General features: G+C 38.5%; 1 protein-coding gene across 2 annotated transcripts in view; it reads left to right on the forward strand.

Annotated features, from left to right (window-relative positions):
* The first annotated feature begins 3157 nt into the window (after positions 1–3157).
* Positions 3158–14827, forward strand: part of SYT1 (synaptotagmin 1) — a 558640-nt gene continuing 546970 nt past the window's right edge. The window contains exons 1-2 of one of the 2 annotated variants that reach the window (XM_082636133.1): positions 3158–3238; positions 4229–4333. The gene's annotated coding sequence lies outside the window, so the exon portion shown is untranslated. Of the gene's footprint in view, positions 3239–4020; positions 4135–4228; positions 4334–14827 lie in introns of those variants that run through there. The other variant, XM_082636132.1, reaches the window with a different exon arrangement.

The raw sequence follows: 14827 nt of genomic DNA on the forward strand, positions 1-14827 counted from the left end.
AACACATGCAAGATAGAAGACTGTTGATGCTTTATGTATAAACAAGTTTTTATAACACGGATTAACTCTCTTCTAACTTCAGTGCTCATACGTAAAGAGTGTCCACCTCACTGTTGGCTTAAATGGATTGGATTATGGGAGGAAGTCCCATCTCCTAGAAATCTGAAAAACAAAAACAATGGCAAGAGGAATGATAATGATAAAATAATAATAATGGCTAATGTCATTAAATCCTTGCTATGTGCTTGGAACTAGCACTTTATATATATTGCATTACTCACAAAAAACCCTAAGATATATGCTGTGTCCTTTTGTGCATATTATAGATGAGAAAACTGAGGCTTGGAAGGGTTTTGTACATTTTTCAAGATCACATAGACAATTAGTGTGGAAGCTGGAATTCTATACAGATTTTTGCTCCAGAAAACAAACATTTAATCAATCCTCTATCCTGGAAAGAGGGGAGAAAAAAGGCTGTATCTTGAAAGGCAATGGCAGAAAATATATAACCATAAAAGAAAAAGAAAATATGAATTTATAGAAACAAAATAAATCTATACAGGCAAAATATGGAAAAGTTGGTTATTTTTTCATTTTTTCACAACCCTGAGAAATGATACTTATGAATAGATTTTACCAATTAGTGTGGTTATTAAAGATATAAACTTTAATGATATATGAGAGTGTTAATTCAATGGAACTCTTCAGTACCATTGATTAACTAGCATATACAAGCCTTTTCAGCAATGTGGAGAATTCTCTTGATACCTCTCTTGTGTGTTCTTTCTGTGGTCTATACAAAACCTTGGCTAAGTTTGCACTTAATGAATTTCTAGTTTCTAAAGTCTCTAATTCCCACTCTTGCGCTAAGACACACTCTTCTCCTCAGTGCCCCAATCCAATTTAATTTCTATTCTGATCCTGTAGCCTAAAATAGATGGCAAAGGGAACATTAAAGTAGTAAAGAGATGAATCCATTGAAAAAGGAATAAAGAAAATTATGATGAGATCTCAGAGCAAAAAATGTGAAGAAGAAAATGAACAAAGTTTTTTTTTAAGCAAAGAATGAGGAAGCAAAATGTTGAACAAAATAGATAAACACAGTTCTGAAAATAGCAAATATTTTTTTAAAATACAGGATAACCAGGGGATGAGTTCAATCTCAGTAGCATAAGACATAGAGATTTCTAGATTTTAGAAGTACCTGAGGAACTGGATAAAGACAAAAGACAATTGACCTGATCTTTCTTTTAATGGAGGTGAGTCTACTATAAAGTCAAAGAGATGATATATACTCTCTGCAACAGAATAGCATGATATGTGAGCCCAGGTGGAGGTCTTTAGATCATTCCCAGAGTTTGGAGAGAACATAAGAATAGGAGAGAGAATAAAAAATCTTAGTTCTGTAAAAATTACTGTGCATATATATCCAGTATGTAAGTGCAGTCTTCCTAATATTCATGATCAGAAATGCTGTTTATTCCAAAGTTAATCACAATATACCTGTAAAACCCATTCTTATCTTAGCCAGCAGTCTCCTGCAAGGAACTTTGGGATGTAAACATCTAACACCATTCCTGTTTAGGATTCTGACCACTGAGAGAGAGGTGATTATGGGGTAAGATATGAGGTAGACGGGAAGAGAAATTGGCTAAAACACTGATAATAGGATCAGAGTCTGGAACAGAGATTAATATGGAATCATATTCTACTTACTAATTTCTTCTAAAATAAGTTTACTTGTTTCTACATGCAGCTACTGGACACAGCTTTTAAAAACAAGCAGCTTAGGGCTTCCCTGGTGGCGCAGTGGTTGAGAGTCTGCCTGCCGATGCAGGGGACACGGGTTCGTGCCCCGGTCCGGAAAGATCCCACATGCTGCGGAGCAGCTAGGCCCGTGAGCCATGGCCACTGAGCCTGCGCGTCTGGAGCCTGTGCTCCGCAACGAGAGAGGCCACAACAGTGAGAGACCTGCGTACCGCAAAAAAAAAAAAAAAAAACAAGCAGCTTTTAATTATTGGAATCTAGAGAATGTGCTGGGAGTATATTTTAGAATAAAGATCTCTATTAGGTGGATAATATAATGATCCTCATGTGAGGACGTTTACTGGGAAACAGTGTTAGGTAATTGATTCTTCTTTTTCTCCTCCTCCTCCCCCCTCAGCCTCCTCATTCTTTTTCTTCGTCATCGTATACTTAAGTTGATTTTAAACTAACATCTATTATCTTTCTCCATCTATGAAATTATTCTAAGATTTGAGGAATATTTTTTAAAAACGGGAGATACATATTTACATTAGTTACAATTTTGGAGAATACACAGGTGTTTGTCATTAAAAGGATTAGTTTATATCAAGTTGTCTTCCCCTATACTTAGAATAAGGATCTTAATCTTAAACATTACATAAATTGGAGAGATTTAATTAAAACTTGAAGAAATGTGTTACTGTTAATTGAATTCTTGATACAGTTACCTTTGCAAACCAATGTTAATGAAACTCCAGTTCAAAGTGGATGGGCTTGGGGAATTGAGATAGCTATTTATTTCCTTAACTGAGATGCCGTGATCATCTTCTCAGTAAAATAAAGAACCCAGTTAGGAGAGTTCTCATTTGTAGCTATTGATCAAGTTTACACAAACTGGAAGTATTTCTAAGCAAAACAAATCAGAGATTCAAAGTCCGGTAAACAAGGTCAGTGAGTGAGAGACAGAAATGCTTCTATGCGTTTTGAAAGACTTGCACCTGTGGAACAGAGCCAGGACTGGTCCGACCCCGAGCCAGGTTCCGCTCCGCCCCTTGCCTCGCTTGCTCTCCCTGCCCCCCACACGCTGACCCTCCCAGTTTGGCATCTCTCGGTATTAGCAAGCTATAAATTGCCCTAGAGCTTAGAGGCAATCAGGTCAGCACCGCCGTCACAGGGGAAAAGCTTCTTACTCCAGAGCAGAATCGTTCGGGGGAAAGAGAGGAAGGAGGGAGGGAACCCACGCCTTAGTCGTCACTGCGCTGGCAGCGGGTGGAGAGATGGGGGAGGCGGCTGGCAGAAACTGCATCCTCAACAACGTCGCCCTTGACCCAAGTCTACAAACTTATTGGTCGCCTCAGTGGAAACTCCCAGTGCACTCTCCGCTGCCTGACAGCCCCGGCTGCTGGGTGGAGTCGCGCTTCCCGGCCCCACCTATGGGAAGGAGCTTCCCCTGCATCTCCGATCCACCTCACCCTTTACGAAAAGTCTCCAGGTACCTAGCAAGGCTCAGATTTTTCTACCCCCGCTTCCACCCCTGAACCCACACGATAATATTATCAGCCTCCGACAGCCCAGAGGGCCACCTTCCTGTGTCAGTTTGAGGACACTTTTGCGGAATCCTTTCTTTTCCCCGCCCTGCTTTGCTTTCACAACTCCAGCGGGTCAAATGGCCAAAGACAAACTTCTGCCTCTCCTTCCCGGCTCCCACATTTTCAAAACCCCACAGCCTGCAAACCCACACACATCCGAACTCCAAGGGTGCTGTTGCAGTCCGGGCATGCTCAGTATCAGGGCAGGTTTTGATTGAAAGTAAAAAAAAAAAAAAAAAAAAAAAAGAAAGAAAGAAAAAAATAGCTTTGTATTATGCAGTCTCCCTCTCATGTGCTTACAGCTTGCTGCACAGGTCGCGGGGCATTCCTGCGACTACCCAGAGGGTTTATCTGGTGCCCTTGATTACGTCTCCTTGGCATCTGTATCCCTCGTAGTTCCCCCCATCCCCAACCCTTCTCAACATCCCCCTCCTCAGGTCCCTGTCCGCTGTGGGGATGGAGAGACACTAACAGAACTGAGATGGGCGCTGTTGGCTGAGCGGATCCACCTATTATTAGTGCGCCAGGATTGGCTCCTCGGCGCAGCGTACCCCAGGTGGAACCAATCAGGCGGCCGGGGCTGGGAGCTGATGGGCGGCCGCCTCCTCACTGGAGGGATTCCTGGAGAAGCTGCAGTGTGGGGATGCTCTAGACCGAGTACTGCCCCCAGTGTCTTTCCACCTCTTCTTCCTGCAGCGGCGGCAGCAGCGCTTGGCAGCGGCAACTTGAGACTGCGCCCGGGGCAAGCCCCCCACCCAGGGTGGTGCTCAACTGAGACGGGGGCTCAGTGCCCGAAGGGGTGTGTGTAGGGTGGGGGCGGCCGGCTGGGACCAGCTGGTGGCCCTGGAGAACCTCCCACACACCCACACCCACACACCCCTTTTGTGTTGCAGGCTGCCCCTCCAAGAGCAGAGGCAGCGAGAGGACGTGTGTGCACCGGTCCGCACGGGGAAGCAGTAGGGACGGAGCCCGGCACCACCTCCCGGTTCTCCCTCCAGGTAAGACAGCGGGACTAGCGGCGCGGCAATCTCAGCGGTGCCTGTTTGCTTGCATCCGTCCATAAGATTTTGTTCTCGGTACACTTAGGTTTTGGCGGTGGGAGACTGAGACCTGGGCAGGGAGCCCCGGGTGGCCTATTGTGAGCGATGTAATGAGACCACATGTGCCTCTCCTGGAGAAGCACTTTGCACAGCGCCCGTGATTGAGAGCCTGGAGTTGATGATGTTGGTCGTCCCCCATCTTCTTCTTTCCCTCTTTCATTTCCTCTCCTCCGCCCCCCACTCCCAGTCTCTATCCTTCACCTCCCCCCACCCAACCCCTTTCAAATCTCTCATCGTCTCCCTCCTCCCATCCAAAGCACTCACAGGGTTTCTTTCTCCTCCTGGAAAGGATTGCCTTTTCTCAGAGGAAAGGGGGGTAGTGATGAAAGGAGAAAGATTTCTTTCTGCCCAGGGGAAAAAGAACAAGATAGAATACAAGACAGAAAATTAGAGTACCAAAAGCAATTAAACTGAATAAAGGAAGTAGGCAAGCCACGCAGCCCCAGCTGCCAGAGAGGGGAAGCAAGTTTGACTTGATCTTCTGCTTGCAAGGGGCTGTGTCTCTCACTAGATTCCTTCAAATGGAACGAAAATAAACCACCGATCCAACCCACTTTCAATTGCTTAATTGCTGTTGCTTTTAAGTGCCCACCATCTGACTTTTCCTGGTTCCATCTGTCCTGCGGGGCTGACTATTTGGTCTTATCCATCACTGGTAATGTCTGAACTTGGAGAGGTTTCTCGAGTGGAGAAAAAATTTTAAAAACATTATTACTTTCCTGAGGTTCTTTGGCATGGCCTTTATGTTGAGGGGCAAAAAAAAAAAAAAAAAAAAAAGTAAAGTTTCAAAACATTTGTTAGTGACACCAGTATTATTAGGAGGCTTGGATTTCTACTTTGAGAAAGCTAATCTAGTTAGCTTTGTGTACATAGTGATTTTGACTTTCTTGAATATTAACCTTCTGAAATAATGCAAACATTTAACTTTTGTGTTAAAGCTGCATTTGCATATGAATTGTGATTTCATTCTACCTTTCTGCTGTTTGCATTTTGTTGCGCAGATATAGAATTCATGCCTTGCCTTATTTTCTTTTAATAAGTATATTTAATAGATGTAAACATGATGCTTATACAATTTCAGTACTCGATTTAGAAGGCGCATGGAAGCTCAGTTGGCCAAGAGTCCTCTTGTACTGGAACAAAGTTTAGAAAGTAATGGTGGGAAGATAGCATCAAATTAAAAAATCTTGAAGGGGAAAATGCTTTTACTTTCATGTCTTATTATAATACAGAGAAAGGTATCAAAACAACTATGTGCCCTGGCTGCTTGCATGATAGGTCAAGTGAAAGGGACGTGTTGGACAGATCCTTGACAGCAGCCTCAGAAATTTCTAATTCCATCGTCAATGGTATAAGCTTTCCTTTCCTATCATTCAGCTAAGTGATGACCGTCAGATGGGAGGAGATAGAGAGAAGTGCTTAGCTGAATGTAATGGGAAAGCATCCCAAGTGGATCCTACATGAGTGCAGAGAAATCAGCAGATGTTAGTGTCCAGATAAATCTTTTCCTTTGATTTATCAGGGGAAATGCCAAGTCTTACATTTTTTTTTTCTACGTGTCCACTTCGGATAAGAAAAGGGAGCCTTCTTTCTCAACTCTGCCTGATCTTCCACACTAATCTATGTACCCCAGAAAGTACTTTTTTCACCACATATCTTCAGTGGACAAGTTTATACACTGACCGAAAGAAGAGCTGCTTTCATTTACCATCAACATAATATATGTTATTTTCTAAACCATTTTCCATTTGAGACACTTATCTTTCCTATCTAAGTAGAATTACCTCGAGTCACAAAAACAAGATCTTCTTTCTAGGCCTTTGACATTTAAATGCCTTTTTTTTTTCTTTTTAATGTAGTATCTCTGTTGAAAGCTAAAACTTATTTTTAGAGGTGCCACCTTTTGGTTATAAGGACAAAAGGCCAATCGTTTAATTGCCTTATGTGTGTACAACTGAATTAACAAGTTTAGACATGAAAAGATGTAGAAAAAGGAAACCAACTGCTTTTCACTGCGAGCGAAAGATTTTACTTGCTTATTTCTCCACTGTCTTAGAAAGGGTAAAAGTTTGGTCTTGGTTTGTTACATTTATGTTCAGGACTCTTAACAAATGCTAATTATAACAATGACATGTAAAAGACATGCATATGAGTATTGAGTTTTTCACATACAAAAAAATGAAGCCTTTATATACCGGAAGTCAGAACTAATTCCAATATATATTGAGTGGATTAAAGTGAGACTTTAAATGATATATTATGGGAAATTATTACCCTGTCATTCCACAAAATGTTCTAGTGTAACAGTTTCATACAACCTTCATCTTTTCTCCTTTTAAAAGAATATCTTAGTAAATCTTATTAATGTTTTAGAGCAAATATGGTAATTAGACTTTAATGTATTTTTATCAGAACTAAAGGTTGCTACCCTACAGAGGATATCCTAAAATGCTAATTTCATAAAATACCACATGATAGAGATGTTGTTACAGAGTAGTTTTGAACTTTATTTCATAATGGAGAATATTAGTTATTCTGTCTGGTCAAATTGTCAGAGAGTTCTAATTCAGAAATATGAAAATGGTTAGCATGGTATGTACAAGGTTTGCACATTAGACTTGGTGCTAACTGAAAATAAAACTAGAATATAGTAGCTTCTCTTAATTGTACTTGCAAAATGAACTGGATGATTAATAAATAAAACACAGAATGTGTTAGATCTAAAAGCTAACTCGAACTTCCTGTTTGCCTAATGACACCATGGACATAATATCAATTCATTCTTTTGAGTTCAGTATACTAAATCAATTTATGGTGAATTCCCAAAACAGATTTTTACAGTCATCTAATCTTAAAAAACTCACACTTAACACAGACAATTATGTGAGCCTGAAATACTTATACCTCTTAGGATTTCCAGTTTGTGTAATAGCTAAGAAGAGATACCATTAACTCCAAATTGGAACATCGTAATTCTTTTCCTAATGGTAGTGATTAAATGATTTGGGGAAGGGAAAGTAAAAGTAAACAGTTTGATTACATAATGGAGCAAATTTGGTCACTATCACAGAAAACCAAGACCAAGGTTAGACTTTCCGGCATTAGAATAACATAGGTGTGGGTTTTACAAGTGTTTTGCTAAAAACTAATGCTTTCTAAAATGAAATACCTGAAACACTTGTGATTTAAAATAATTTTTAATGATTTTCTTGTCATAAATACATCCGTATCAAAGGTTTAATATATGATATGCTTTCTAACTGAATTTGTTTGCCATCGAAATTGATCAAAGCTATTTAAATAGGGATAAAGTATATGGCAATCTAAAAAATAATTTCAACTAGCATTTGAGGATATATATATATACGTATGTGTCTATATATATGTGTACGTGTGTACATATATATACATATTATGTAACGTTTTCTAAAAGGATTTGAGACTAATAGACAGTAGCATGTAATCTGCTGAAACTAAGGAGTACTCCTGTAAAAAGTACCATTTAAAGAAAGATGACAATGTCTTGGGGATGCTTTTAATATTTCTTTGGTTGAAAAGACCAGGAGTACTCAGAGGCAAAATTAATGGGGGTCTAGATCTTTTCATTTATACAGCCCTTCTGTGGCTTAGGGAAGAAGTGATTTTTATATGAATCATGTATTTTTTTTAAAAAAACACCTCCCAGTGCAAGATGCACTTTTATATACAGGTAACAAACTGAAATCGCATTTTTACATGATTTGGACATAACAGGGCATTAAAGTTTCTATCTTTCTAAGATTTCTTCAGTGTTTTTTTCAACATTTGCATAAAGATAAACTTTTTCTTAATCTTTTACATAATCGACATGATTATCATCGCTTTTTCAGGTAAGGGGGTTTAGATTGGTATCTTAAATAATTCCTTTAGGAGGGATCAACATTTTTCCTAATAGTTTTATAAATTTGATTCAAATCTCTCCATTCAGTGTGGCCATTTTTTTAAAGCAGGAAGGAATTTAACCTTTCCAATCTGAAGAAAACAGTTTTTCCTTTAGCTTCTCTGTCATTTTAGGAGAGTTCTTGAAGAGCCACTTTTATATTGACTATAAGATGAACTGTGCTAGCAGGACATATGAACATCGTTCTACTCATATGTGTTAGTATAAAAGAAACGTATTTTAAATAATATTGCAAGTATAGTCATGCTATCTATTGGAAATAAGAGAGCACCCAGTCCTTTCTTGCTATATATGAATAAAACTTCAACCTTTGCTATATTGTTTAAAAAAGAAAAGCTCTTATTTTAAAGCGTACAACGCGAAATTATTGCTATGTTATAGAAGGAGTAAGCACCGGGGATGTTATTTCCGCAGTTTTAAAAATAATTATAGAGGTCCTATTGCAAAGAAGCCTCCTTTTAAAATATCCACTTTCTAAATCTAAAAACAATATTTAAGAGAGTTCTAAAACAAACTGACAAACTGAAACCTAGGTTAGCATAACAATAACACATTTATGACTGTGTTAGAAGTATTCTGCTCTTTGAAAAATGCAAAGCAGATTAAAAAATGTTTCTGTAATTTCTATAATTGTATTTAGTTAAACCACAACTTCTAGTTGTTTAGAACTAATTCTGATTCTCTTTGGGTTTGTTTTGTCTCTACAAATACACTCAGTGCTTGGAAGGGATGTGGCACACTGGTTTCCATAACTTACCAGTAATGTAAATGAGAGGAGGTCAGAGTTCATCATTTTTGGTTACTGCTATTGTGGAGATAGAAAGAAAAGATACCGATCGTTCCTATACTGGTCTCACATGTAGTATGTTGAACATATTTGTTATACACATAGGGAGTCATTTTGTTGAAGAGGAGCTCTGGAAAATTGGAAAGCTTATGAAGATAATAAACGCCTTCTATATTTTAGCTGTCTGTACAAAATGGGAGCTGGAAATTTTCCATGTAGATTGAGAATGGCCTTTCTCAGCTAGTACGAGAATCTGGTGAAATAATGTGGTTTCTGAAATAATTTGCTTAAAATACCATTTCCTAGCAGCCCTGTCAGACAACATTTCATTGGAAATACTGGATTACAACCCCCCTACAGCAGCCCTCAAAACTGCGCCTAAGACAGTTAGCTAAGTGCCTCAGTCAAGAAGGAATTTTGGTCGAAATAGCCATTTAATCAAATCCAGCTGTGGTTGGTACTGAACCTTGGTCTTGCCTCTTCCCATTAAACCTGTTGTTTCTCTATTTGCTCAATGTAGTTTTGCTTATAATTTAAAAAAGTTAAGTGTTTCCTGCAATAGATGAATGTTTTCCTTTTCCTTCTAAATCCTTCACCTAGCTAATCAAGGATAAGATGCACATAGGCACTTAAACACAAATAGAATTGGAACGTTACTTAAATATGAAAACTTCTGATGCTGCAGTTGTTTAAATGAGACTATCTCTTGTCCTCCTCCTACACCCTCCCAGACTACAGCCAACTTTTCTGTCGCAAGCAAATGAAGAGAGCAGGCAAACCCACCTCACACCTCTGGGCACAGTTCCTTGGGTGTGGCCTCCAGGGGACAGCCTCCTGTTTTGACCTGAGGCCCATCTCCCTTCCGGGCCAGTCTCCTTGTATATCAGCCCAGGCCCTACTCTAGCTCAAAGCAGATAACTGAATTTAGGAATTGCTACTTTGAGATTTATTGGCATATTTTCGTCAACGTGAAGGCATAAGCACACAGAAATACTCAGACAGAACATACTCAGCGGTAACAAACTTTGTGTTAACACTCTTCAAATGTGATGTTGAATCTTATATAAGATTTAGATAATTGATAAAATAGTTTTTCTTTCATGGAATTTCTTTTGATTACTCACAAGTGATCCAAGCAAAAGGTGAGATTGTTAAACCGTGAATCCGTATAACTTTTTAACTTATTAGCACCAGTGGACAAAACTGAGATAATTATTTAAAATAATTTCAAATACTTCGCTTGGCTTTAATACTTCCAAGATCCACCTGTGTCTTGTTATGGAGACCCTTAAACATTTACATACCTCATCGTGCTCATCACAGATAATTGAGAACTGGTTTGTACATCTACAGAATCTCTGGATATTATTGTGAAGCGTCACATAGGGTTACTTTTAGGATGGATTATTACTCATCTTTTTTCAGGCATAATTTTATGTGAATGTAACTAAGTGTAAACAACAATATAGCATCACAGCAGCAGACTACACGCACTAAAATGTCAATTTGGAATTGTTTGCTCTTTCCTTGCGAAGGAGAAAGAGTCGATTAAGTATATTCTTTCCTGGTGATATTCTGCCCCCCAGCATTCTATGTATTATAAACAGCGAATAGGTCCTTATTCTCCACCTATGAAATATGGAAGCTGCTTATTTTTGTGGAGAAAGTCATTAACAAATTTTTTTTAGACAAATGACTTAATGGCTTTTGAAACAAGGACCAATGATATAACAGGTTACTAAGGCCTAGCTAAGCTCCTCTAGCAAGCAGGCTCTGCGTTAGCAAGATTATTAAGAAAAGTTGACACGGTTTCTCAGGAGAAAGGCAAGGTAGCAAAGCTCTGAATCTCTGTCTGACTTGGAGTGTCTGCCAGATCCTTGTTTACAAGGCTGGCTTTCTGCCTAATCCCTAGCATTTTTATCAGATTTGAGGAATGAATAAGGTGAACCATTGGGCCTTAGAGCATATTTCTAGAGCACTAGCGTCTTTTTATAAATAGAATAATATCACTATCCTGTTTTAGCCAATGTTCAGAATCCAAGGCCACTAAAAGTTTTATATATAAATATCTATAAACCAGACCATTATATGCCTAAAAATGCTTGAGTTTTATCTGTCTGTGTACAGGAAATACTTATGTTGAAAGCTTAGCTAACAACATGACTGTACAAGTAATTTGCCTATTTTTCGTGTTTTTATTAAATTATAGTATTAAATTTAAAATGCCAAACAATCACCTTGAGATATAGTTGAGTTTAATAATTCAAGAAAGTGCCATTTCAACAAAAAGCCAACATATTCCTAAATTCTCCAACACCACCCTGCTTTTAAATTGCGGGAGGAAAAAAGTACTTCATATGCAAGTTTCCAGTTTTGTTTCGTTTTTTTCCTGTGGAATCATAGATACTTTTGGGACCTTTCCTAGATACCACAAAATGAATATTAATGATAGGAGAGAGCCGTCTCCTTCAGGACAGAGTGGAGTAGACAAGTTGTTAGCCTTTGAGAATCTGTTTCATCATTTAGATATTGAACACATAGCAACAGTTTGATTTCTCTGACTTCTGGACTTTTAGACCCGTATGTCTTGGAGCGTGTTACTACTCACTGCCAGAGTAGAAGAGATTTGTTCAGCTCTCCAGCTAAGAGCGTGATATAGCAATTCTCTTGCATTCTCTTCCTTCCCCACCATTTTGTTCCTTTCTCATCTCTTTTTTTCTGCCTTCTTCTTCCTTCCTTCTTTTTTTTCTTTCTTATTCATCTCCTAACGAATCATCTTCCCCTAGAATCACTGGGAGCTTGGTACTCAGGCCCCATACTAATCTCCACATGCTGAATTTATTTTTTGTCAATAACCAAGAAATTCACTCTTAGTTTGTATACATTTCAGGTTAGTTTCACAAAAGGTTTGTATAGATAAATAAGGGAGCATCCTCTTAATTTGTTTAAGTAGTTGGCACACTTAAATGGAATGTGCCATGATTTGAATGTTTTTAAGGACTTACATGTAAAGACTAGCCCACTGGTAATTTTTAGAACAAAATTGATTGAAGAGAGATAAAACAATGATGTTTAAAATTCCAAACATCATGTACTTTTAGGCACCTTTTTTCCTCTGTTTTGTTCTTCCAGTGGTAACTTTTACATCATTGTTTTCACAACAGTTGTATCTCACTGTATTTAAAAAATATTATGTTGCCTTATTTGATTTTGATAATGGAGTCTCCATTTTACAGATGCAATAAAGGAAACTCAGAAGTTAAGTCACCTGGCTGTAATTACACACTTAGGAAGCCTTTTATAATTTCCACCTGCTGAATCATACTGCCTCAGCAGTTAATCAAGAAAAAAATCAAGTATATTTTTAAACTTCCTCGCTATATAAGAACTAGTTTGCTATTTCTTATCAAAAATAAAAACAAAAATCTAACATCTTCACTGAATATTGGATATACAGTTGTTATTCTTCCCATTGAAAAGAGAAGGACAGTTTAATATACTGTCATTACTTCTGTGACTCTAACTTTGGAATAAATTGTATTTTAAAATTATTCAACGAACAGTTCTCTAATCCATAAGACAATTCACCAATCCTGAGTCACTAGGCTCAGTTGGCCTTTAGTCATTGCTGTATCACTGTGGTATTAGATGTTACCTCATTTGTTTCCTTATTTGGAAACTACAGAGTCATAAGCCACTTCCTAGAGTACCCAGAGATGTGATGAGAAAATGAATGTTGTAGCTTTACTAGAAGCTTTCCAACCTCATCTCTCATTATTTTTCTCATTGGTACTTACACATAAAACTTCTCACTGTTTCCAGAACCTGACGTTAATGGAAGTTGTTGAATCTACTGGTGCTTCTTCTCTCCTATTTCAAGATAGAAAGGGCTAGCAGGGAACATACTCAAGCCCCAATTATTATCCAGCCCTAATGTGAAATCCATCAATTGGCAATTCTTTATGTTAAGAATCAAACACATTTGGAAATGATTGCCAATAGGTATACACATTGCAATGTGGATTATCATAATTGACTTTCTAGCTGATCTGATAGAAGGAAACAGAAGTTTTAATTGGAAAAGGCTTATAGAAAGAATGCAAGATTAATCGGAAAAGAAGACAGGTATTTATGGGGATTTTTGGACAAACACAAGTTAATCATATTCTCTTGTTCTTACTACGATTCCATTTAATATTCCCAAGAATTTTTTGAGACTGGTACTAATTTTTCTATAATTTTTAGATGAGAAAAATGCGGAAAAGTAACTTGCCAAGGTCATACAACTCTTATGTAGAGGGAATTGGATTCAAACCCAAGCAGTCTATTTCTAGAGCCAACACTCAACCATAAGAAGTCATAAACACTAAACTCCTCAGTGGTAGAAGATGCAGAACAGTTGGAAGCAAACAGATAGAAGTGATCAAAAGAAATTGAAGAGTCATAAGCAAACTGTACTTCATAGTTTGAGTCAATATGACCATCATGGCAATGTGCTAAAAGATTGAAACTTGAGTCTCATAGTTCTGGGTGTAAAGACCTACTCTGGCATGGTGAGCTTCAGTAATATATTTCACTACTAAAAGCTTCATTTCACCAGGAATGGAAACGTAATAATGTTTGCAAATTGTCTGGTACTCTGTTAATAAATGGCAGATCTGACCACTCTTGCCCCCTTTTTTTTATTAGTCAGGAACTCTTTCACTTTCAAAAATGCCACCTAACTCAAAATGGTTTAGAGAGAAAAGGGATTTTAGAGCTCATGTTACCATAAAATCCAGGAATATTCTGGATTTCATCATAGCTGGAAATAGGAAATCAAGCTATATGATCAAGACCAGGCCTATCGCCCCCCACCCTCCCACCCATCCCTACCTCCTTAATTTTACTTTTCCCTGCCATTGCTTTATTTAGAATCAGGCTCTTTCTTTACAGTGGTAAGAATGTTCCCAGGGAACAGGCTTACATAAGAAATCTCCATGTAAAGAGAGCATCTTTTTTTCCAAAAATTTCTAGGATAATCTTGACTGGAACAACTTGAGTCACTTGCCCCAGACTCATCACTATGGTGAAGGCTGTGAAATATCATATTTTTCTAAGCTGAGCCTTGTGTCATCCCTGGATTTGAGAGCTGTACAAAGCATCACTCAGCTACATAGAAGGAGAGTTCTGCTGTTAAAAGAAGGGAAATGATTAGATTTAGAGCAGGCAAAACAACAAATGCCTAGCTCATAAGGTATGGGCACTGACCGGTCGAGAGGATGCCTGCTGGCATTAATGCTGGAGCAGGCCCCTGGAGGGCCCTTATTTTTCCTGGCACTAACCCCTTAGTTGATGGGGTAAGATCCAGGGAATTCTAGGGGAAGGTCCATAGTAGTTGAGGATGTAGAAAGGAGTGGCCCTGAGAAGGCTTGAAGCAATGTCATTGACAAACAGGTGTGGATGTAGTCAATAATTAAACAACTAGTATGACTATAGAAGTGTGAAAAGGCTGCCTATCAGGGGCTGAGGGCTGAGTTGAGTGTCATTTAACTCTAGTTGGGTCGTTGCCTTATTGCTTTGGCCTCCTCTTTTTTAATGCAGTGGGAAAATCCTTATAGGATTTGAGAATTCTTAGATTCAGAGCTCAGTAGGTCTGAGAACTGCCAACTAAAGATATGTACAA

Source organism: Mesoplodon mirus (genome assembly GCF_964341445.2).
Source record: "Mesoplodon mirus genome assembly, chromosome: 11".
Taxonomy (NCBI): domain Eukaryota; kingdom Metazoa; phylum Chordata; class Mammalia; order Artiodactyla; family Ziphiidae; genus Mesoplodon; species Mesoplodon mirus.